The sequence below is a fragment of the Hyperolius riggenbachi genome, chromosome 8, assembly GCF_040937935.1.
Source record: "Hyperolius riggenbachi isolate aHypRig1 chromosome 8, aHypRig1.pri, whole genome shotgun sequence".
NCBI classification, from domain to species: domain Eukaryota; kingdom Metazoa; phylum Chordata; class Amphibia; order Anura; family Hyperoliidae; genus Hyperolius; species Hyperolius riggenbachi.
Genome location: NC_090653.1, coordinates 45,843,995 through 45,867,162, shown reverse-complemented (window position 1 = coordinate 45,867,162; position 23,168 = coordinate 45,843,995). Strand labels below are relative to the sequence as shown.

The 23,168-nt window shown below is 44.7% G+C and overlaps 1 pseudogene; it reads right to left on the bottom strand.

The window, feature by feature from the left end:
* Positions 1-2,402: 2,402 nt before the first annotated feature.
* LOC137528785 (regulator of G-protein signaling 3-like) overlaps positions 2,403-23,168 on the bottom strand; it is a 148,539-nt pseudogene continuing 127,773 nt past the window's right edge.

The following is a 23,168-nucleotide window of genomic DNA, read 5'->3' as shown; positions in this document are numbered from 1 at the left end:
TTGAGGAGTAGACTACACAGGAGGTATGTATGACCTGTGTATGGTTATTTTGCCTTTTTATTTTTAGTTCAGGTTCTCTTTAAAGGACCACTATTTCGAAAAAAGTAGGCAGTTAAAATCTGACAGAACCGACAGGTTTTGGGCTAGTCCATCTCCTCATAGGGGATTCTCAGGGTTTTTTGTTTTCAACAGCATTTCCTGAACAGCAGTTTAACTGCCAAAATAGTAAGATACCAGCCAGCCTCCCTACTTCACTTGCACACTATTTTGTCAGTTAGACTTTGCAACTGCTTTTCAGGAAATGCTGTTGAAACAAATAAAATCCTGAGAATCCCCTATGAGGAGGTGGACATGCCCCAGACCTGTCGGTTCTGTCAGATTTTAGCTGCCTACTTATTTTTGCAATAGTGGTCCTTTAAAACAAAACAAAAAATTCTTTGTTACAGCTGATACAAATCCAAAAATAAATCTGTACAGTTTCTACTTCCCGATTCATGGAAGCCGACACATTGTTAACAGCCTGTGCTTTCAAATGAGCTTATCTGCCACCTCTGCCATGGCAGTCATGTGATCCAGGGGAGAGATTAAATTAGAACTTGTGATTAGACACAGATGGGGGAGAATTAGACAGGCTCTCTAAATACATCCAGGGTACATTTCTCTGTTTTCCTTCTGTCCTGTGCAAGAGTTCAGGTCCACTTTAAACAATACCAGATGCCTGGCATCCTGCTAATATTCTTTGGCTGCAGTAGTGTCTGGATCACACACCTGAAACAAGCATGCAGCTAGTCTTGTCACACTTCAGTCAGAGTTCCTGATCCACATGCTTGTTCAGGGTCTATGGGTAAAAGTATTAGAGGCAAAGGCTCAGCAGGACAGCCAGGCACTGTGCATTGTTTAAAGGGAAATAAAGATGGCAGCCTCCATGATCCTTTCCCTTCAGGTGTGCTTGAGGCCCCTTTTACACTTGTCTGGTGTTATCCTGTTTTTACGCAGGATAATGTAACGGCAAGTGTATGGGGCCGTAGAGTCTATCTCATTACAGGCCTTTTAAATATACATACGTTGCGCCGGAAGCTTCCGAATTGCTGCCGAGCCGACACAAAGCCAGCAGCACATTATGTATGACTTTGAGACACTGCAGCAGCGGATGTCATTGGAGTCAATGGGCGATGCAGGAATTCGATCAACCCAACAGAGTACATCGCTGAGTGGGGGATGGCGCTATGTATATGACTCTGTGGGGCACCCAGGGGTCATAAGTTTGATTTTTGTTTGCATTGCAGTGGGATGCAGCAGCAGCAGGAGCATTGCATCCCTACCGCAACACAAAAATCAGGTGCAAAACCGGCCTTAATATGGCTGATAGGGGTAAATGTACCTATCCTTACTTGGGCCTGTATCTTACTCTAAGGGCCTGTTTCCACTACCCACCGCGCGTCCTGCAAGATGCGCGGTGGCAATTCCGTTGTTCGAGTACGCAGCCGAATCCTGTAAGGCGTGCCATGCATGGCTATGGGATTCGCTGCCCCCCGCACGGAAAAATGCTGCAATGTAGGCCACATCGCTATGGCAAGCGATTCGGACGGCGACAGCATTATCCCCTATGGCAGAGTTTCCCTACGTGATTTGCCTGCGGGGAAACTCTGCGGATTCAGGCCCCATTTCCGCTGTAGTGGAAACGGGCCCTAATGGTACTCAGACTGCATTTTACTCTAATGGTCCGCAGATGTCTCTTGATTGCTCTCCTTCCACTTTAGTTTAGGTTGAGCCAGGTGAGTTTACCCACTACGTTGTTCTTTCCAGAACCTTTTTTCCAGCTGGGTGGCATGAAAAAGTAGCTGGGTGAGGCTAGATGAGAGAATACAGGGCAGACGATTCTCTGCACAACTCTGCTTACAGCAGAGGAGGAAGCGATCTGATGATAGCCGGGTGCTCACCAAAACTAGCTGGGTGGAGCGCCTGGCTAAAAGAGCCTGGGGAGAACACTGCACTAGTTGGCAACCTTGCAGAGCTCACTGGTGATAGTTATTTGAATTCAGGGTCTCTGCTCCTCCCACGAAGTCCGATCTCATCAATCTGTCAGAGCCACTGTAGATTCTACCTAGGCAAAAAAAGAAAATCTCATTGTGGATAACGAGCCTTCTGTATTCTTCATTCCTATATAAGAAGTCACAGTGTCATTTAACTTGCCCTCAGCCAAACTCCAGTGAAAGATCAATTAAAAGGGAAGTTGACCTTTAACTGACCTTAAAATAAACCAAGTTACAGCCTAGTTTACATATCCTTTAAAGCACCCTTTTATTGCACATCAGCAGCGCGTGGATGAGTCATCGCCGTCATCATCGCTCTCAGCTATCTGAAGGAAAGATAAGCAAGAAATAAAGGAGGCTGCACAGGAGTGAATACTGTATATCTTTATTCAGTGCTTAAGACTACAGATGTACCCATAAAAAACATTTAGACTTCATAACTAAATAAAACACTTCTTTTTTTTTAAAACCTGATTTCAAACTCATCGCCACAAGGAAGGGATGCACAACACATCGCAGGTCTCAAGCAGGGAAGTCATGAGAAGGCAGTTGCAGGCCATAAGGAAAAGAGAAAAAAAAATGCTTGCAGGTCCTCCATTTAAGGAGGGGTTACGTAGGAGGGGTTAGGGGATCCCTGCTGGGGGATGGACTTCACCAAAATGGCTGACACTTTTCCCAACATGATGAGCACAGACGATTGACAACAGTCAACAAACACAGGAACGTAAACAAAAAAAAAAAAAAAAAAAAAAAAAAAAGGAAATGGACAACATTGACAGGTGACAGCAAGGTGGGCGGCCATCGGCAAAATGGCAGCCACTTAAAACTGAGGCAGCAACGTGCATTATGGGGCAGGGAGCAGGGCATGGCTTCAGTGCATCGATATGGAGGCATTTAAAAAATGACAGAGAAGGCGCAAAAGGCGTTAACAGTGCAAAGAAAAAGGCGCAAGGCTTCAAAGGTTATAGTGTGAACAAAGGTAGAGACTTTGGGGCGTGGCAGGAGCATTTTTTTGAGCCAAACTCCTTCCAAAAACGCAGCTTATTCGATAACTTCTGCTACTGAGCTCAAAATGGCCGACGGCTCCAGTGATATTGTTCAAAATGGCTGACTATTACGTATCCACGAGGGTCACCGCTAAAACCTGGCCTGCAGACATGTAGGTCGCTGCAGGAAGTCCCCTGATATAATAAAAATCTCAACATCAACAGTTTTCAACCCATTTATATGATTCAATTAAAACAAAAACTAAGGATGAGCTAAAAATATATATTCAACTAATTTTGTCTTCTACGGTAGACACCAGAAAATGGTAAAAGCCTATCTAGTTATAACTTACCTCAAACAAGTATGAAATGGTTTAAAATGAACCTAGTGTTGAAATCATGGCCTTTGTAATATGGGAGAGGCCTCTATCTGGCTCTATTTTGCAGGTATAATTAGTGTTCAAAATAGAAGTTATTTTAGGCAAACTCTCAAAAACTGACTTTGCGTCTCCCAAAAACCACCCACGGCTCCCACTCCTCATCATCACCACTGTAGCGTAACGGAAATTTTCTGCATGTACATCCTTTAGTGTCGACACTGGTCACCATCCACAACAAGCGCTGACATGACAGACTCCATCTTTGAATCATAGTAGCCATTTCTGACTCCTTTCTGATTCAAAATGGCAAAACAAAAGTAAAGGCAAAAAGCTCTACAGTTCAAAAAAATGGCTTAGCCCAGCAGGCTATGGCATAGAAGCATTTTGGTCCACACAGGATCAAAATGGGGGCATATTTCGCATTGTTCAAAATGGCCAATCCTGGCAGGCTTTGGCATGACTGACTCCATCTTGGCACGGGTCATGCAGTCTTTCAAGAAGACATTTCTAAGAAGTCCAATCGTATGTGTAAAGAGCTGTCCACATAGCTGGGTGCTGAAACTGGTCCACTCTCTTTCCTTTCCACGTTCGCCAAATAGATGTTGGTTCCTCGACTCAGCATGCTCCGTTGGGAGGGTGGAGCATACTCTGGTAGATATCAGAATGAAGGAACCTTGGGTAGGAATCGCGTTCCATCAGGCTGTAGATTCTGCGCTGGGCTTCGTCGAAGGTTGAGCGCGTTGGGACCAGAAGGTTGTGCTCGGTTAGTTCTCTCGTGTTGGCATCCAAATTAACCTGCAGGAAGGAGAAATTTTAAGACCGTTAAAAAGCAACAAAAAACAATTTGTGAACGCAGTATATTTACAGGTGCAGTAAACAAAAGAACCAGGGTTAGCAAAACAGTAGCAAAATCACTAGCATTTTCTGATGGGAATCCTTTCATGTTTTGTGTCTTTTTCACAGGACAATTTCACAATGTTTGAGTGATACCGAGATGGGGTTTCTAACATGTCAATCGCGTTCGCTCTAAAATCGCAGTGCTTGCACCGCGTTTGCCACAAATTGCTAATTGCCAACGATCACTGCCGTATACTTTTAATTACACTAGCGCTTTTCAAAGTGCTAGCGATCACTGGAGATTTGACGATAGGCGGTAATTGTTTGCAAATCGCCTCAGTGTGAACGGGCCCTTAGGGCCCTTTTCCACTAGCGGCGTTTGCGATGCTGAATCGCAAAATCGCAAACCGCTAGTGATTTTGAAATCGCTACGGTTTGCTTTTTAACATAGGAATCGCGGTAGGTAATTTCCACTACCGCGATTCGTTTTTGACTCAAACGCGATCGCACCGCGGAGCGATCTTTGCCGCGATTTTGCTATGCAGTGCATTGCATAGCAAAATCGTGGACGCAATCGCCGGGAAGTTTCCAGCACTTGCGATTCAGCAATCGCTAGCGTTTAGCGCGAACGCTAGCGATTGCTAGTGGAAAAGGGCCCTTAGGGCTGATTTACACCACGGGCGATGGCTAGTGCAATGCCTCCGTATGGGAGCATTCACACTGCAGTATTGCGATTGCATTTCGATCGCAAATACGCTGCATGTAGCATTTTGGGAATGATCGCATCCGAGAATAAGAATTCTCAATAGCCGCCGCACCCCCCCCCCCCCCCCCCAAAAAAAAAAATCACGATTGCTGAGCACTCGGAATTTTTTGGGTCATTTTTAGTGTGAAAAGGTCCTAAAAGCTGATTTACAACACCGAAGAGGTGCTATTTCCGGTCTAGAGCTCAACTAAGCTGCTCCTTTTATCGCCTGAAGAAGCAGGTGAAAGCCTGCAAAACATGTTGCCTTTTTTGGAGCTTTGTGATTAAAGTCTAATTTATGCTGAATCTCGACTGTTTGAGTCTATATTCTGGGAGGTAAGTCCCCACTACCTCCTATTTTTAAACTGTTTTTAGTATATTTTATTTTACTTTGGCACCTCTGTTTCCAGATGCTTTCACCGAAGAGAAATCGATTCTCATCAAATCTAGCCTGCTCTGCCGGGTCATACCAGAGCATACATATGAAATCGCCGCCGGGAGACTTGGGCGCAGGATATAGCTGCTATATACCTTACCCTGTTACTGCACAAGTCCTGGCAGCGTTAATTACTATTCCCCCTCCAGGTCCACATGGATGGTGGGGAAAGATGTAATTCGGCTTCCAGTTATTGCTGGCGGACAAATTACAGTGTTTTAAGAGTAACTTCAGCTCCGTTCTATGATAGCGCCGAAGTTACTCACTATGCACCACTATAGCCGTAATTCCCATTATGGTCTATGGTGGCGCCAGCTGCGTCCAAATCTCCTCCAATGTTCTTACAGAGCTCGCATACCAGACGCTAGTGAAGACTGGTACCATTTAAGTGAAGCAGGATTTTTGCACTTGCAGTTATGTGCGCACACCTGATGTGAAGTATTTTATTATTGAGGTGGTACGGTAGCATCATGGTCAGTGCAAGCACCTTGTACGGCTATATGGTCACCAATTAACACCTCATTCAAGATGCTATTTGCATGGAGTTTGTAGGGTCATCGCATGTTTGCATGGATTTTCTCAAAAAATATTTTAGTTTTCTCCCACATCCCCTACTGCTACGTTAGTTGGTTCACTTTGGTATGGTTATTAGACTATGACTCTGATAAGACTGTGAGCTCCTCTGGCATTTGCAGACTAGTAGAATTCTTCCTCTGTACCAAAATTTAACAATCAACTAATTATTGGTTTGAGCCATGCGCTTTGAGTCCTACAGGAGAAAAGAGCTTTACAAATGTTGTTTGTTGTTATAGGTAAAAGTTCAGTGTACACACAGGCTCTGCACACCAACACATGCACTAGGCAATTACAGATTTGCACATAGACTGTTACACACAATATTATACACTCATTGATCTCACAGACACTACTACAGACAGACAGACACACACAAAAGTACTGCACACACGCCTTAGGAAGTGGGATGACTAAGCTTCCTCAAACACGTAAGCCACACAGGATGAACTGCGCTGAAACTGGGGGCCACAATGAATAATTCAACTGCAGTAAGAGGCTGTGGCAGAAATGTTCCAATTCTTAAGGGACTTTAGCTACGCTTAGCAATATTTTGAAATACTCGCTTGAACTTTAGGCTTTCAGCAGATACTTTCTTCTTTCGCTCTGGTCACCTGCGGCTCTGTGCTGCTATCTGCAGAGATGTGGTCTGGTTGTCCCGCCCCGAGACAGGAAGAAACATTATCTCTGACTTCCTGTGTGTAGATAGCACCATTGCCTCACAGAGCACATGCAAACATTTACTTCTGTTCCTGGCTCCAAGAAGCTTGCGATCTAATATCTCTACCACAGACATACAGAACACATGCATACGCAGGGACATGAGTTGGTCAGATGCCACCCACTGAAGTGGCTTAAACCCCCCTAGTAACCAGGCCATTTTTTACTGATTAGGCCACTGCAGCTTTAAGGCCTTGCTGCAGGGCTGTACAGCCTAGCACACAAGTGATCCCCCTACCCCTTTTCTGCCCACCAACAGAGCTTTCTGTTGGTGGGCTCTGATCCCTGCAGGGATGGTTTTTTTTTTTTTTTTTTAAATAAATTTGTGCATTTTTTTTTAACCTACCCTCCCTCCACCCACCAGCACCATCGGCTTTGACAGTAGATCACTTTAGCGCCTGTCCCCAGTACATCAATGCCTTAGATCGCAGCGCTGTACAGTGTTATTAGACGACGGTTTCGCCAACTAACAGTCTGGGAGACTGATGATGGAGCAGAGAAGGGCGCATCGGCGCACTCAATCTCCTGCAAAACCCCGCCCCAGGACTTCACGCCTGGGGCTGCCGCCGCATTTACGCCAATCGGCGTTACGTGGTCAGCAGGGGGTTAAGGGCCTGTTTTCACCAGGTGCAAATTTGTGCATTTTTGTCAGCACACAAATTGCACAGCAATGAATTGGTATGGGCCTGTTTCCATTAGATGCGAAAATCGAATCCAGAAAAACAACCAAATTGCTATTTTTCGGATGATGCATGCAGGCGATTTTCACATATGTGGCCAATAATCACAATAGGACTCACTTCTTTCTCGTTTTTGCGCACGTACATGCAAATTTGCATGTAAATATCATATATTGCATATGCAATTTTGCATAGGCATGCAAATTTTGGATCCAAAAATTCACATGCGATTTGCATTCTTCTAGTGAAAAGGTAGCCTAAGGCAGGAGTCACACTTGAGTCCTCAAAAATGACGACATTGTTTTTCCACGGACGAATCTGCAATAGTGGCCGACAATTAGCAGCGTGTGGAAAAGAGCAGCAGTGCCGGTAAAATGCACGCTGCTTGCACTGCACTGCTACTGTGCATTGGGGAGCATTATTGCATTTTTGCATTGCGGAAAACGCACGCGATATTCAGCATGTTGAACCCCTGCCTTAAAGAGGACCTGAACTCTGGCACAAGACAGAAGAAAAACAGAGAAATGCATCCTGTATGTATTTAGAGAGTTTAGCCAGTCTAATCCCACTTCATCTGTGTCTAATCACAAATTGTAATTTGAGCTTTCAGCTGTGTCAGCTGGCTGCCTCTGCAAAGCAGCTAATTGGTAAACACAGGGTGTTAACCCTAGGTCTGCTCGCATGAAAGCAGGAAGCAGACACACTTACACTTATCACAACAGATTTATTGTGGGATTTCTATCAGCTGTAACAAAGAAACATTTTTCTTTAAAGGTGATTATGCTGTTGCTTATATTTTAGAGCAGAGAGGAAGTTCTGAGTTCAGGTCCGTTTTAACCAAAGGAGAACCTATATCTGGTGCCTAAGGAGAGTTGGGGTATATTAAACTGGAACGTCAAACATAAACTAAAATAAATTAGTAAAAGTACCTTGGCACAATATTTAAACCAAGGTGGACTATAAGCAGCCAAGGAGAAACTCCTCCTGTGAGATATAAACATTAAACTTTATCAATAAGGTGAAGGCTTGTATGGACATTTATAGGACTTGCATACAACGGGATTTATTTGACATTGTAACCTAAAATTGCCGTGATGAGGGATATGTGGGCGGGGCCACTACTTGGTGGCTGTGGCGAACATTACGGAAAGTCGTGCGCAATCGCCAACGATTTTCGTATGGTCCTGCACAATTACTGTCAGTCCTGTGTAAATGTACAATAGATGTCTTTTTCCCTCTCTTCTCTTAAAAACAGAGCCCCTCACCCCCTCCACCTCCTCCAGCTTTTCACACGTAGCTGGTGACATAGGTGTTACAAGCTAGGACCAAATGGTGGCCATGGAATAGCTTCAGCAGCTCAGCAGATAACAATCAGCCCCTCTCCCCCAAGCCAGCTCAAACTGGCTGAGATAAGAGCTCCCTCCAAAATCATACAATCAAACAAAGAGAACTTTAATTTATTTGTAATTCAAAATAGCCTTTTCGCAGAAAGACAAAAAACACATTTTCTGATACCTAGAAATCAGTTCTATCATTCACCTGAATTACAACTTTCTAACTGTCAGGAATCCGTAGGAAAACCACTTCATCCGGCCTGCGTAGAGCGAATGCGATAGAATAGCCATGTATAGCCTCGTTGATACAGGGTCGCAGGCCGCTTATAAATATAGTCTCGGATTTGCAATGCGGCAATCTGGGGCGGAGTCACACAGATTATTAATAATTGGTACATTTTCCTGCTCTGAGTCTGGGGGTGGCAACCTTGCTGCCAGGAGATAACGCTGCCTTAAACACACCTACTTTCCAGGTAGTGACAGCCCAAAACTCAGGTCCTATAAAAGTGGGGCGGGACCAAACCCACCCAGTTCTCCAAATTCCATCGACCAGGAAAGTCCATGCAGGCGTTTAAGGAGAACCGGCGCCTGCTGTGTTCCAGGACTATTAACATTAATGCCTACTTTTAAACTGGACTCTTTTTCTTCATTCTTCAAATGGACTGCTCAGCTAACTAAGTAAGAATTTTCTGATTTTATTCCTTTTTATTTTTAAGCTCTGTGTGTATATGTTAATTGGTGAATATAACTGTATGTAATGCATTTTTGTTATTAAACGTTTTAAAAATCGTTTAGCGGTTATGACCTGTTGCTGAACATACACAATCGTACCTATTCTCCTGAAATCGCTACCCTGTGTTTAGGTGTGCCTTTAAAACCCGTATGCGAGAACCCGGCCCAGATAGAACGATCTGACTCAGGTTCCTGCATACTGCTAAGGGTTAATAGAGCGTTCTCAAAGTCCTAGTATAATTACAGTAGCGGGCTGTGTAACCCGCTTGGTGGCAGATCTTTGAATTGTATGTGTGAGGTGAATCCGTTGGCGTCTGAATGCTCCCTCCGCGAGTCAGTTGCGAAGTCGGGTTACCCTTCGTGATGAGCAAAATGACCGTGTGAGAGGATTTCTGACACTGATCGATTGACCCCATCCGCAGACCGGCCTTGCGGTCGGTGACAGTGGCCATGTGCCGTGATGCGGGATCTGTGGGCTGGGCTACTACTTGTTGGCTATGTGCTGTGATGCAGGATCTGTGGGCGGGGCCACTACTTGTTGGCCATACGCCATAATGCAGGATCTGTTGGATCATCATCATATCATTCAATCCAAAAGTTGTATCCTGCTGTCCATGCAGCGTGTGTTTCTACCTGAGAGAATTTCCGCATTGCGTGTGTTTACAACACAGGTGGGAGTGGCTGCTGCTGTTTCTTGGTTCAGCATCAGCGTCATGCTTTTGAGACTGCAAGCAGGCGGGGCAAAGACAGAACTCTGAGAAGACTGTGTCCTGTGGCTGTGGTGGTCTGGGGTGTAGGAAGTGATCTGTAGAGTTCCTGACCATTAATTTACCTAGCATCCGCTAATGAAAACACATTTATGCACAAAAACATACTGATAAATCATTTGGTCCCCCGCCCCCATTGGACATAGACTGTGACTGTGAAAGGCATTAGATTGTGAGCTCCTCTGGAAAGACTGTGTCCTGTAGCTGTGGTGGTCTGGTCAGTGTGTAGGAAGTGGTCTGTAAAGTTCCTGACCATGAGTTTATCAACAGCTAATCCAGAGGAGGATTAAGGTGTAATTGGGCCATAGGCAAGCTAGTAGATTTGGCACCTCCTTGCAGACCTTTTGGTAAGATGAAATGGAGAAGGGTCAGAGAAGGTGACAGGTGAGCACCTTGGCATAAACTAGGCCCTCCCCCCAGCATTAGATATAGACTATGGTTATGGAAGGTATTAGATTGTGAGCTTCTCTGAGGACAGTACACTAACTGAGTGACTATACTCTGCAAAGTGTCCCAAGATGATGGAAATGCTTTATAAATAAAATATACAGGGTGGGCCATTTATATGGATACACCTTAATAAAAAGGGAATGGTTGGTGATATTAACTTCCCGTTTGTGGCACATTAGTATATGTGAGGGGGAAACTTTTCAAGATGGCTGGTGACCATGGCGGCCATTTTGAAGTTAGCCATTTTGAATACAACTTTTGTTTTTTTTTCAATCGGAAGAGGGTCATGTGACACATCAAACTTATTGGGAGTTTCACAAGAAAAACAATGGTGTGCTTGGTTTTAACGTAACTTTATTCTTTCATGAGTTATTTACAAGTTTCTCTTTGTTTACAGCCATTGACAGGTTAACTCGTGAGGAGCGGATAGAAATTGTGTTGATGTCTGGTGACTGCAGTAACCGGGTCATTGCATCAGATTTCAATGCAAGACACCCTACGAGACCACTCATCTCCCATGCTATAGTTAGAAAACTGCTTGCTAAGTTTCGTGAAACTGGTTCAGTGTTGGATTTGCCAAAATGTGGACGCATGAAATCTGTCACTAATGAAGAAACATCAGTGGCTGTCCTAGCTTCATTCAGCAAGAGCCCACAGCGTAGCATTCGCCGCATGTCACTGGAGAGTGGCATTAGACGAACATCCCTTCGGCCGATATTAGATACTCACAAATGGCACCCTTACAAACTCCAGCTACTGCAGCATCTCAACGAGGATGACCCAGATCGGCGCACTGAATTTGCAGAATGGGCAAAACAAAAATTGGAACAAGACCCTCCGTTTACGCAGAAGATTTTGTTCAGTGATGAGGCAAACTTTTATGTGACTGGTCACCACCCATTTTGAAAAGTTCCCCCCCTCACATATACTAATGTGCCACAAACAGGAAGTTAATATCACCAACCATTCCTATTTTATTAAAGTGTATCTGAGGTGAACTTTTACTCATTGCATAATTGTCTTCCTTTCCTATTGTTTATAGGGCATTCCTCAAGCCAAATACTTTTTTGTTTTAATACTCTAATTCCCTATAAACTAAATAAACCACGTCCTCGGGTTTTCAGAGAGCCTTGGCAGTAGCAAGGGCTCATGGGAGCTCAGTCTAGGCAGGAGGAGCAGAAGTGTTACTAGCCATTGATTTCAGAGGCAGAGGGGAGGAGGGAGGAGGAGGGATTAGGGTTTTTTTCACAGGCTTAGTGATCAAGATACAGATAAGCCTGCCTCTGTGTAATGTTTACAAACAACATGGCTGCTGTCATTGTATCACAGGAAGAAATAATAATTTTCTATTAACTGTTTGCAGCTATATTTGCTGTGTAAACTATCTAAACTTTAGAGAAGATATATAGACAAGTTACTTGTTATAGTTACTTTTTCATCTCGGATCCGCTTTAAGGTGTATCCATATAAATGGTCCACCTTGTATAATAATAATAATAAACAAATTAAAAATAAGCTCTGCTACCAAGTTCTTATAAGACAGGAACATATTTTGGACTTGGGCTTTAAAATATTACAAAAGTATGTAAAAAGAAATAAACAGGAGATTGCATTGACATGGCCAGCGATATCCATCACTGTTCCTGAGTCCTGCCCTGTATCATCAGACCTAGCTGCACTTATTTTCCTAACAGGACATCCCTTCACCACAGCAGGATTTACGGCCTGGTCATGTGGAAGGCCTCAGGAACAAAACAAACCACAAGAAATGGAATACAGGCTTAGGGCAGCCGAGATCAAAGCCTCCCTCAGCTCTGGGACACGGAGGGACCACCAGAATCTGGTTCACACGGCTACAAGTCATCTCGTGCCTCTGGAATGCACCGCACAGCCATTCCCACTTGAAAGCCATTTGTCCTTAGCTGTGCAGAAACTGCCTGAGGGGTTAAACGTAGCGCTACTGGAAATGGGAAATGGTAAAGTTTTCAATCAAGAAGCTGAGGAGATGCTCAGATAGAACTGCTGCAAGGTCTAGTTGCAATAGAAGAGAATACTATATATACTGGGAATAAAGTTGACTTCAAGCAGATGAAGTCCGCCTAACTTTTGACCCTATTAAGTGGGGAAATATAGTTGTAACAAGTACAGCCATGTCTTCCCCTTTAACTATTGTCATGTCGCCTAACAACTAGTATTAGCATATCCCCCCCAACAACACAACTACACAACCACAGCTGTGTCGCTCTGCTGGCATAGCTGTACCCAACAACCCCTGTTGCCTGCCACCCTCACACTTACACCCCAAATACACTATTGTTCCTTCCTCTTCACAGTATTGCCTCCCCCCACCTCAAAGTATTGCCCCCTGCTGCTCCTTATGCAGAACAGCAAACTGAGGTGCATTAGTAATAGGTATAGCTACCATGCTCTCTCACTGTATGTGTTCATCTATCACATGTGGTATCATACAAGCTCCAAAATTAATGTCTACCTATCCCCATTACTATCAAACTCCTGGTCCTTCTCCAGAGCAGACCCTACTCTATGGAACTCCCTCCCCTCATCAGGCTCGCCCCACCTTCAACTCATTCAAGCAGGCCTTAAAGATCCATCAGTTAAATATTGCTTACCCGCTAGCTATCTTCATAGCTCCACCCCTGCTTATGTGACTCTATCCCCCACCCCTGCTTATGTGTCTCTATCCCCCACCCACTGATAAGAGGGCGGGACTTCATGTTAATGCTGCTGAACAAACAGTTACCGGCGTTCTGCAGTTAAAGGACAACAGAAGCGAGAGGGATATGGAGGCTGCCATATTTATTTTCTTTTAAGCAATACCAGTTGCCTGGTTGCCTCTAATACTTTTAGCCATAGACCCTGAACAAGCATGCAGCAGATCAGGTGTTTCTGACATTATTGTCAGATCTGACAAGATTAGCTGCATGCTTGTTTGTGGTGTGATTCAGACACTACTGTAGCCAAATAGACTAGCAGGGCTGCCAGGAAACTGGTATTGTTTAAAAGTAAATAAATATGGCAGCCCCCATATCCCTCCCACTTCAGTTGTCCTTTAAGTGACAAGCGGTGCAGGGAGAGAGGAGATCAACCTAGCAGATGCCAATTAAATTCCTCAGAAAGAATACCTTGCATGGCAGATAAAACTTGCTTACTTTCTGGATGACTCATATAGTAAGAAACCAACAGAGATGCCAATGAAAGGAAGAGCAGGAATGTGTATGTTGGATTTTCTATGCCACTTGCTAGAGGTCCCCTTAAAGAGACACTGAAGCGGAAAAAAAAATATGATACAATTAATTTGTTGTGTACTATGAATAATTACTAGAACATTAGCAGCAAAGAAAATATTCTCATATTTTTATTTTCAGGTATATAGTGTTTTTTCTAACATTGCATCATTCTATAATATGTGCAGATTACACAACACTCAGCATTCAAAATGAGTCTTTCAGAGCAGTCTGTGAAGTAATGACCTCTCCTCTGGCAGAGGAAAAGTAAACAGTTCAATTACAGTTGAGATAATAAAAGTCAGATAACAGCCCTCTCCACGACTAAGTTAATCGGAGAGCTTAATAGCTTTTTTGCATAGAGATAACAACTGGAGTTTCTCAACTCTTCCTGTACTGGAAACAATTAGACTGATGTATCTGATCTTAATGTTTTATTTCTTAGCTGTACTACACATACAAATCATAATATCATCATTTTTTTTTCGCTTCAGTGGCTCTTTAAAGTGTAACTGTCGGGCATAAAATAAAAAATCAATTCTTTATTTTTATCTGGTAAACAAGTAATAAGGATGCTAACTAGGCAATCCAAAAGTTAAAAATAATCACTATTACTTTCCTTGTTGATAAATGATCATTCCCCAGTGTACCCGACTCTTATTTGGTACACAAAAAGGAAGTTGCAGAGCATGCTGGGTTGTCTTTTTTTGCTTCTTTACTTTCCCCATTAGACTTAACTAATGCAGCCCGATTGGCTGAAGCCTCTTTCCCTCCAGTTTTCCCCTCCCACACCTCTGTTCCTCTCTGATTGGCCAATACAGTATTTCTCATGTGGAGACGATGCACTTTCTATTGCACAGCTGGAGTGCCTGAAGACTGGGAGGAGGGTGGGCAATTATACACAGATAGAGTAAGAGAGGAAATTATGTCAGGATTGGCTTCAAGATAGACAGTTAAAATGGAGAATCCTAAGAAGATTTTTCTCTTTTTTCACTATAGAAAAATCACTAAAATCAAAACGTGGAAAGTGCAATACATATGCAAGTAGAGCAAGTATTTATCTACTTATATATGTGTTTTTTTCTGAGATAGTATGGCTGACAGCTCCTCTTTAAGCTGCAGAGTGGAAATCTTGGGGCTGAGGAGGAAAGCCGCGAGCGGGGTGATTAATTTCACGCCGACTGCGGAAGAAAAGGGAAAACGGAGTAAAATAAACATTATTTCTGAGCTCGAGACTCTTTGTAAGAGTGTGTTTGTCATTGGAAAAGTATGCCCTTTAAAGGCGAGAGAGAGAGAGGCGCTGCAGGCGGCTCTATATGACAAGGCATTATCAACATTTACCAGCTCACATGCGCAGCGCTGCGGCCTCAAGCTGTGATAACAATTCATTCCTCGCTATTGCGCTGAGCCTTCCCGACTATTACGGGGATATTTTTACTCAGCCGCGGTAAATTCTGCTTTTTTGTTTTTGTTTTTATTCGTTAAAAGTCACGATGCTTAAAAATTGGAGGATAACCGTAGTTTTGAGGCAGCTCCAAACGCTGCGGGACAGTCGGATGTGCGGGCTCCGTGCCATGGCCTCAGAGGAATGCCATTCCCTGGATGTTACACAAACGTGATCGCCCGGCTTGGCTGAGAGCTCATGTTTATGCTCCTGCCTCTCCATCCTTCTTCTGTTGCTAGAAAGCATTAGCTTTTTTTTTACATCGTTTCATTCGCTCTCGTGAGCATGGAGTATACTAAGAAGGATTTTTAACCCAGGATTGAACCTCATCCCAATCAGTAGCGGATACCGCCTTTGACACAAGAAATCTTTACCTTTTCTCAAATAGATTATCAGGGGGGCCTGTATGGCTGATATTGTGGTGAAACCCCTCCCAAAGTGTGATGTCATGACCACGGCCCTGACAGTTTCTTCCCTGAGAATCTCGTTGCATTGTGGGAAAGAACTGCTGCTTCCAACTGCCAAGCAAGCAGTATCTCCCTCTGTGCATAGAACTCTCGTTAAACGAACATTTCAGGACTAAAGATGACACCATCTGTGTGAAATTTCTTAAAGCACATCTGTAAAGAGAGGGATATGGAAGCTGTCATATTTATTTCCTTTTAAACAAAGCACTTTGCCTGCTTGTTCTGCTGATCCAGGGGTCCCCAACCACCGGTCCGCGGCCCACTGCTAGTCGGTGGGATATTTGCAGTTGGGCCGCGGGTCTGTCCTCTTGCCCCCCCGCCCACTACCCCACCCGCGGCCGCCGCTGTAGTTACCTTAGCCAGCGGACGCTTCCTTATATTCCCCTCTCCTGCCCGTGTAACTGATTAACAGCCCCGCTGTAAGCAGGAGAGAGAGAGCGGTTCCCATAGTAACGGCGATACACATCGCCGATACAGGAAGTCGCGCTCTCTCCTGCTTCCTGGTAAGTAGTGCCCCAGCTATACTGGGGCACTACCTACTCATACTGGGGCGCTATACTGAGCACTATACTAGCTATACTGGGGAACTACCTACCCATACTGGGACTATACTAGCTATACTGGCCACTATACTAGCTATACTGGCCACCATACTAGCTATACTGGGCACTATACTAGCTATACTGGGCACTATACTAGCTATACTGGGCACGATACTAGCCATACTGGGCACTATACTAGCCATACTGGGCACTATACTAGCTATACTGGGCACTATACTAGCAATACTGGGGCACTATACTAGCAATACTGGGGCACTATACTAGCTATACTGGGGCACTACCTATCCATACTGGGACTATACTAGCTATACTGCCCACTATACTCTCTATACTGGGCAGTGGGCACTATACTAGCCATATTGGGCCCTATACTAGCTATACTGGGCACTATACTAGCTATACTGGGGCACTACCTACCGATACTGGGGCACTACCTACCCATACTGGGACTATACTAGCTATACTGGGGCACTATACTAGCTATACTGGGCACGATACTAGCCATACTGGGCACTATACTAGCCATACTGGGCACTATACTAGCTATACTGGGCACTATACTAGCAATACTGGGGCACTATACTAGCTATACTGGGCACTATACTAGCTGTACTGGGGCACTACCTATCCATACTGGGACTATACTAGCTATACTGGCCACTATACTAGCTATACTGGGCAGTGGGCACTATACTAGCCATACTGGGCCCTATACTAGCTATACTGGGCACTATACTAGCTATACTGGGGCACTACCTACCGATACTGGGGCACTACCTACCCATACTGGGGCACTACCTACCCATACTGGGGCGCTATACTAGCTATACTGGGGCACTACCTACCCATACTAGGGCACTACCTACCCATACTGGGACTATACTAGCTATACTGGGACACTACCTACCGATACTGGGGCGCTATACTAGCTATACTGGGGCACTACCTACCCATACTGGGACTATACTAGCTATACTGGGACACTAGACTAGCTATACTGGGGCACTACCTACCCATACTGGGACTATACTAGCTATACTGGGACACTATACTAGCTATACTGGAACACTATGCTAGGTATACTGGGACACTATACTAGCTATACTGGGACACTATACTAGCTATACTGGAACACTATGCTAGGTATACTGGGACACTATACTAGCTATACTGGAACACTATGCTAGGTATACTGGGGCACTATGCTAGCTATACTGGGGTAACTATACTAGCCATACTGGGGCAACTAAACTCCCTATACTGGGGCAACTATGCCAGCCATGCCGCCGCACCCCAGCACTAATCCCCCCCCCCCCCCGGTAACACGCTGCGCACGACACTGACCACTCGGTCTGGTCCCCGGAGAAAAATTTGGTCAGAAAGTGGTCCTCTAATACTTTTAGCCATAGACCCTGAACACGCATATGCAAATCAGATGTCCCTAACTGAAGTTTGAATGGATTAGCCACAATCTTGTTTCTGGTGTGTGATTCAGACACTATTGCAGCCAAATAGATGAGCAAGACTGCCAGGCAACTGGTATTGTTTATAAGGAAACAAATATGTCAGCCTCCATATCCCTCTCACTCCAGGTGTCCTTTAATTTAAATCGGCATGGGAATTTTTTTTTACAATGGGCAAACACTTACTAAATCATTTATACATAAATATTGTAAACCACCACTCCACACCTCACCCTTACCGAATCAAAAGACCCAATGGCAGTATTATCAGTCCTTTCCCTAAGCACAAGTCCCCTTCTGCTGCACTCTGCTTAATTGTACGCACAAGCTGTAATGTTTTCTTTCTTTTTTTGTCCTATGTATGCTTGTCCTATGTATGTGCCATGCTTAACTGTATGCTATTTCTTGTCTCTTCACCAACGACCCTGTATGTGCCAAAACCAATTCCGGGTACGATCCACCGGTTGTACTTGGCGATAATAAATTCTGATTCTGATTCTTCTGTATCCCAAGCCACACCAGAGCCGGGACAAGGTCCTCCAGCACCCAAGGCTGAGACACTAAAGTGCGCCCCTCCATCCCTCTCACCCCAGCAGTCACACACTGATTGCTATTAGACTAAGAGGCGCCCCAGGGCCCCCAACACCTTAATCTCTAATTATCTGGCTTGTAGTCACTGCCATGTATCCCCTTTCCTTATTTCTCTCTGCTTCAGGGCCCGTTTCCACTATAGCGTTACGAAATCGCCGGCGAATCACCGCAGGCAAATCGCATGCGGGTGCGATTCCGCATGCGTTTTTTGCCGCGATTTCGCATAGGTAAGGCTGTATGCGATTTTAACCATGTCACTGCCTGTGTGAATTAACATGGGTACCTATGCGAAATCGCATGCGAAATCGTGGCAAAAAACGCATGGGGAAAACGCATGCAATTTCCCTTTTAAATACATTGCGTGCGATTCGCCTGCATTCCACACGCAGGCGAATTCTGAGGGCCCTACCCTGCAGATTTTTTTTGCACAGAAAAACGTGCGGGGAAACGCACAAGTGGAAACAGTCCCATCCACTTGTACTGACTGTGCGAATCCGCATGCGGGCACCGCATGCGGATTCGCGATAGTGGAAACGGGCCCTCACACACAATAGGGGAGCGATAGCTGAGTGAGTTGTACGCCCCCTCCTACACTGCGCCCTGAGGCTGGTGCCTCTCTCGCCTCTGCCTCGGCCCTGCTAGGGGTTTATTCAGAAAGACGCCTATCAGCTGGGAATAGACCGACACTCAGATACTGCCCAAGTACACCTCACATGATGCTGGCAGTTGTCAAGTGGTGATCAACTACTGCAAAAATCAAACCCACTGCGTGTGATCTGTGGCAGGTGGTTGAATTGGGCACAGTGCAGAGGAGGTAGGGGCTGCATCACTGGTACCTTCAGTTGCATTCCCCAAATGCTGAACGTTGTCAGCTAACTCTGCGGATGACATGCGCAATGCATCGTTTGTGGGAGCTAGCTTTAACCATCAAGTGATACAGCTTAAGAAACGAAATATCTCAGGTTAGGAATAGAAAGAGAAACAAGAGTGAAGAAAGATTAATATGTAATACGAGAAATAGGCAGGGGGGGGGGGGGGGGGACCAAGAAGGGAAAGATATTAAGCCCATCAAAACGAGAGGTTATCAATCAAGTAGCCAGCAGACTATTAACTAACTAGGGCATACATTTGAAATGGCCTCGGCAAAATTTTGGCAGGCAAACGCCTTGGTGACGTCAATGTGGGGAAATATGAAATTCGGGCAACGGCTATTGACCACAAACACAAACTGCTGTTATCGATCTATTATCTATCTGCACAGAGGGAGATACTGCTTGTTTAGCAGTTGAAAACAGCTGTTGTATCCCATAATGCAATGAGGTTCAGACAGGGAACGGTCAGGGCCATGGCAATGACATCACACTGTAGGAGGGGTTTCACCACAATATTAGTTGTACAGCTATCCTGATGCACTATTAGAGAAAACGTAAAGATTTCTCATGGGAAAGGGGGTATAAGCTACTGATTGAAATGAAGTTCAATCCTGAGTTAAAGAGAAACTCCGACCAAGAATTGAACTTTATTCCAATCAGTTGCTGATACCCCCTTTTACATGAGAAATCTATTCCTTTTCACAAACAGACCATCAGGGGGCGCTGTATGGCTGATATTGTGGTGAAACCCCTCCCACAAGAAAAGTACATACTCTTGACAGTTTCCTGTCTGTGAACCCTGCTGCATTGTTGGAAATAGCCGTTTACAGCTGTTTCCAACTGCCAAAAAAGCATGCAGCAGCTACATCACCTGCCAACAGTAAAAATGTCACCATGTAATAAATGTCAGAATGTAAATCAGGGATTTAAAAGAGATTTTACAATGGGCAAACACTGACTAAATCATTTATACACAATTATTGTAAAACTGAAGCACTTTTTTATTACATTATTTTCACTGGAGCTCCTCTTTAAAGGTACTGTAAACATTAAACAGTTCTACGGTTTTTCAAGTTGTTACAAACTGGCTGGAGCCCAATTATTTTTCTCTCATGACTACAGGTCAGATGCCCCTCTCTGCCCACATGAGATGAGAATCTACCACAGCTTAGTAGCCTGCTTCGGCCTAGCCGGCCCTTCCTATGTGTATAATGAGCTGACACAAGCCTGACATGTATTTATGCCATTATGCTTTAATGCCAACTCCTCTGAGGGGAATGGAGTAATTGGTTCACAATCCAAAACCTTAATTATAGCATTTGGGGACCAGTTTTGAGAAAGCAGACAATCCAAACGTGTCCCTGAGACGCAAGCTGGATTATCTCCTGAACTACAGAACATGCCTTTCAGTGTGACCTTCACACACCTTCATCCGATGTGCCATGACAGCCGTGAGGGACCAGCACTCATCATAGGCCTCTCTGCGCCAGGGATTAGTGTCGGCAATATTGACAAGTCCGCAGAGATAGTGGACATTCCTCGGCTACAAGCTAAATGGCTGTAACAGCAAAACATCCATAATTTCTCAAACGTTCCCTAGGCAACCGTAGTGACTGAATCCTCCCTCCGTATGGGATGGATGCCTGGATGAAGCTAGATAATTTCCCTGTTATAGGTTCGAATGATGATTGCACAGATAAATAATGCAATACAGAAGGCATGTGCGTCTCTGTTGTTCAACTGTTTATTCATTCATTCAGTCAGGAGGGGAAAAAGAACCACCATAGTCACAATAGTGAATACACCATAATAAAATCTATGCGGTTTCTGCTTTCTCTGAGTATACTGCATGGTGGTATAGTGGATAGCACTCTCGCCTTGCAGCGCTGTGTCCCAGGTTCGTATCCCAGCTAAGGCACCATCTGTAAAGGAGTTTGTATGTTCTCCCCGTGTCTGTGTGGGTTTCCTCCCTGCACTCCGGTTTCCCACAAATCCCCAAAACATACAGATAATTTAACTGACTTCTCCCTGAAATTGGCCCCAGACTATGATGGACACATGACTATAGTAGGGATTAGATTGTGAGCTCCTCGGAGGGACAGTTAAGGTGGCCATACATCTCTTGACTTGGCAGCTGATCCACCATCCGATAATTATTATCCAATTGGATGAAAGTCGGTGCCGCCAAGAGCATGCCCGATCGACGGTGCAACCAATTTCGGGCCAAAATTGGCTGCATGTATAAACTGGACATGCTGCAAGATGTCCGGCTGTCATGGTTGGTTAAGTGGCGAGCGATATCGTGACAATCAACGAAACCCCTGGCGCTTGTCCCTATATACCTGTCCTGTATCACCCACCGCGCTGTGCCCATTTGTCTTCGGATTCCCCCCCCCCCCGCTCATCTATTAGTGGTATACACTTCATGACGTCATCGTGCCTTCATGCACACGCACAGAGCGTTCCTGGCTGCACGTGCCTACGCACTGCCACATGACTCCAGCGACCTGGGCTGAGCCGCGGCAGAGAATTTCGGTAAAAAGTAGGAGGACAGAGGAAAACTGGGGGAGCGGCGGGCATGAGGACTGTACCCATTGCAAGCCTGCTCCCCCCATTTTCAGTATTTTCTTCGATACAAGCACAGACTTGGATTTTTAGTGCATGTTCAATTTTATATAATTTGCCAAGCACCAAATGTTATACCATATCCACCCCCTCCCCCCCAACCTCCATTTTTTATACTTGGCCCGCTGGATTTGTAAAACTGTCTTCATTGCCAATGCCAGAATCTGCTTACCCAGGAGAATACAAAGTCTGTGAGACATTCAAACTCCGCCCCTTCTTCAATCATCACTCACAGGGGGTAGTCATGAAAGAGCTGTTTGGGGGCAATAGCTACTTTTTCATTGTAAGCACAATGCTGATCATCTGATTCCGCCCTCCTCCTCCCTCTGCTGCTAAGTGATAAAATCTTTCTGGCAAACACTGCAGCTACAGGACAGCCTACCTGTCCGGCTCCTACATTTATAAAAATGTTATTAAGAGCATTGAGAAATGGTTTCTCATTGCAGTCAGAACAGGTGATGAAAAATACACATCATATTCATAAATAGGGAGGGTGTGTGAAGAGTTAAATGCGCGATTACACACTGAGCAGGGATGAATTATAGCTGCAGTGCTGACAACTAAGAGGTAATTTCTCTCAGCAGAGTAAGGAGGTGGGTGAGGTCAGGTGATCAGCTCTGTCTTGAAAAGGCGACTACCTCCCTCCCTCCCTCCCTCCCCTATTGCCAGTAGGAAGCAACAGGACCCAGCCAGAGGGGTGTTTTAACACATTAAAAAATAAGAGGTGATCACTCTCTGTTAGGCACCCACAAGTGATACCCTATTAGGGATGATCAATGAAATGCAAATACTTCCGAGCGTAAATGCATATTTATGTACATTTTTATGAAAATATTTGCAGCTTGAAAATGGGCCAATCAATTTAAACCTGGGTTGGACTTGATTGGCCCATTTTCAAGCTGCATATATTTGCATACAAATTTAGATAAATTTGCATAAACTCAGAAATATTTGCAGCTGATTGATCAATCCGATACCCTACGTTGTCGTGTATTCTTTGCTTGGTTATCCCTGATCTGCTGTACCCACTCTGGACTAGATAACGGTGCAGCTGGCACCATGAGATTCATGGGTACCTGATGTTCTCTTTGCTGTCCTATTTTTACTTTCTTTCTCTCTTTGGTCGCCTTTCACGCTTTTTTTCCCCCTCTTTTTTCACACCTTCTTCTCTTTCTGATCTATAGGTTACCTCCAGGATAAATGGCCGAATCATCGCCTGTGAGGC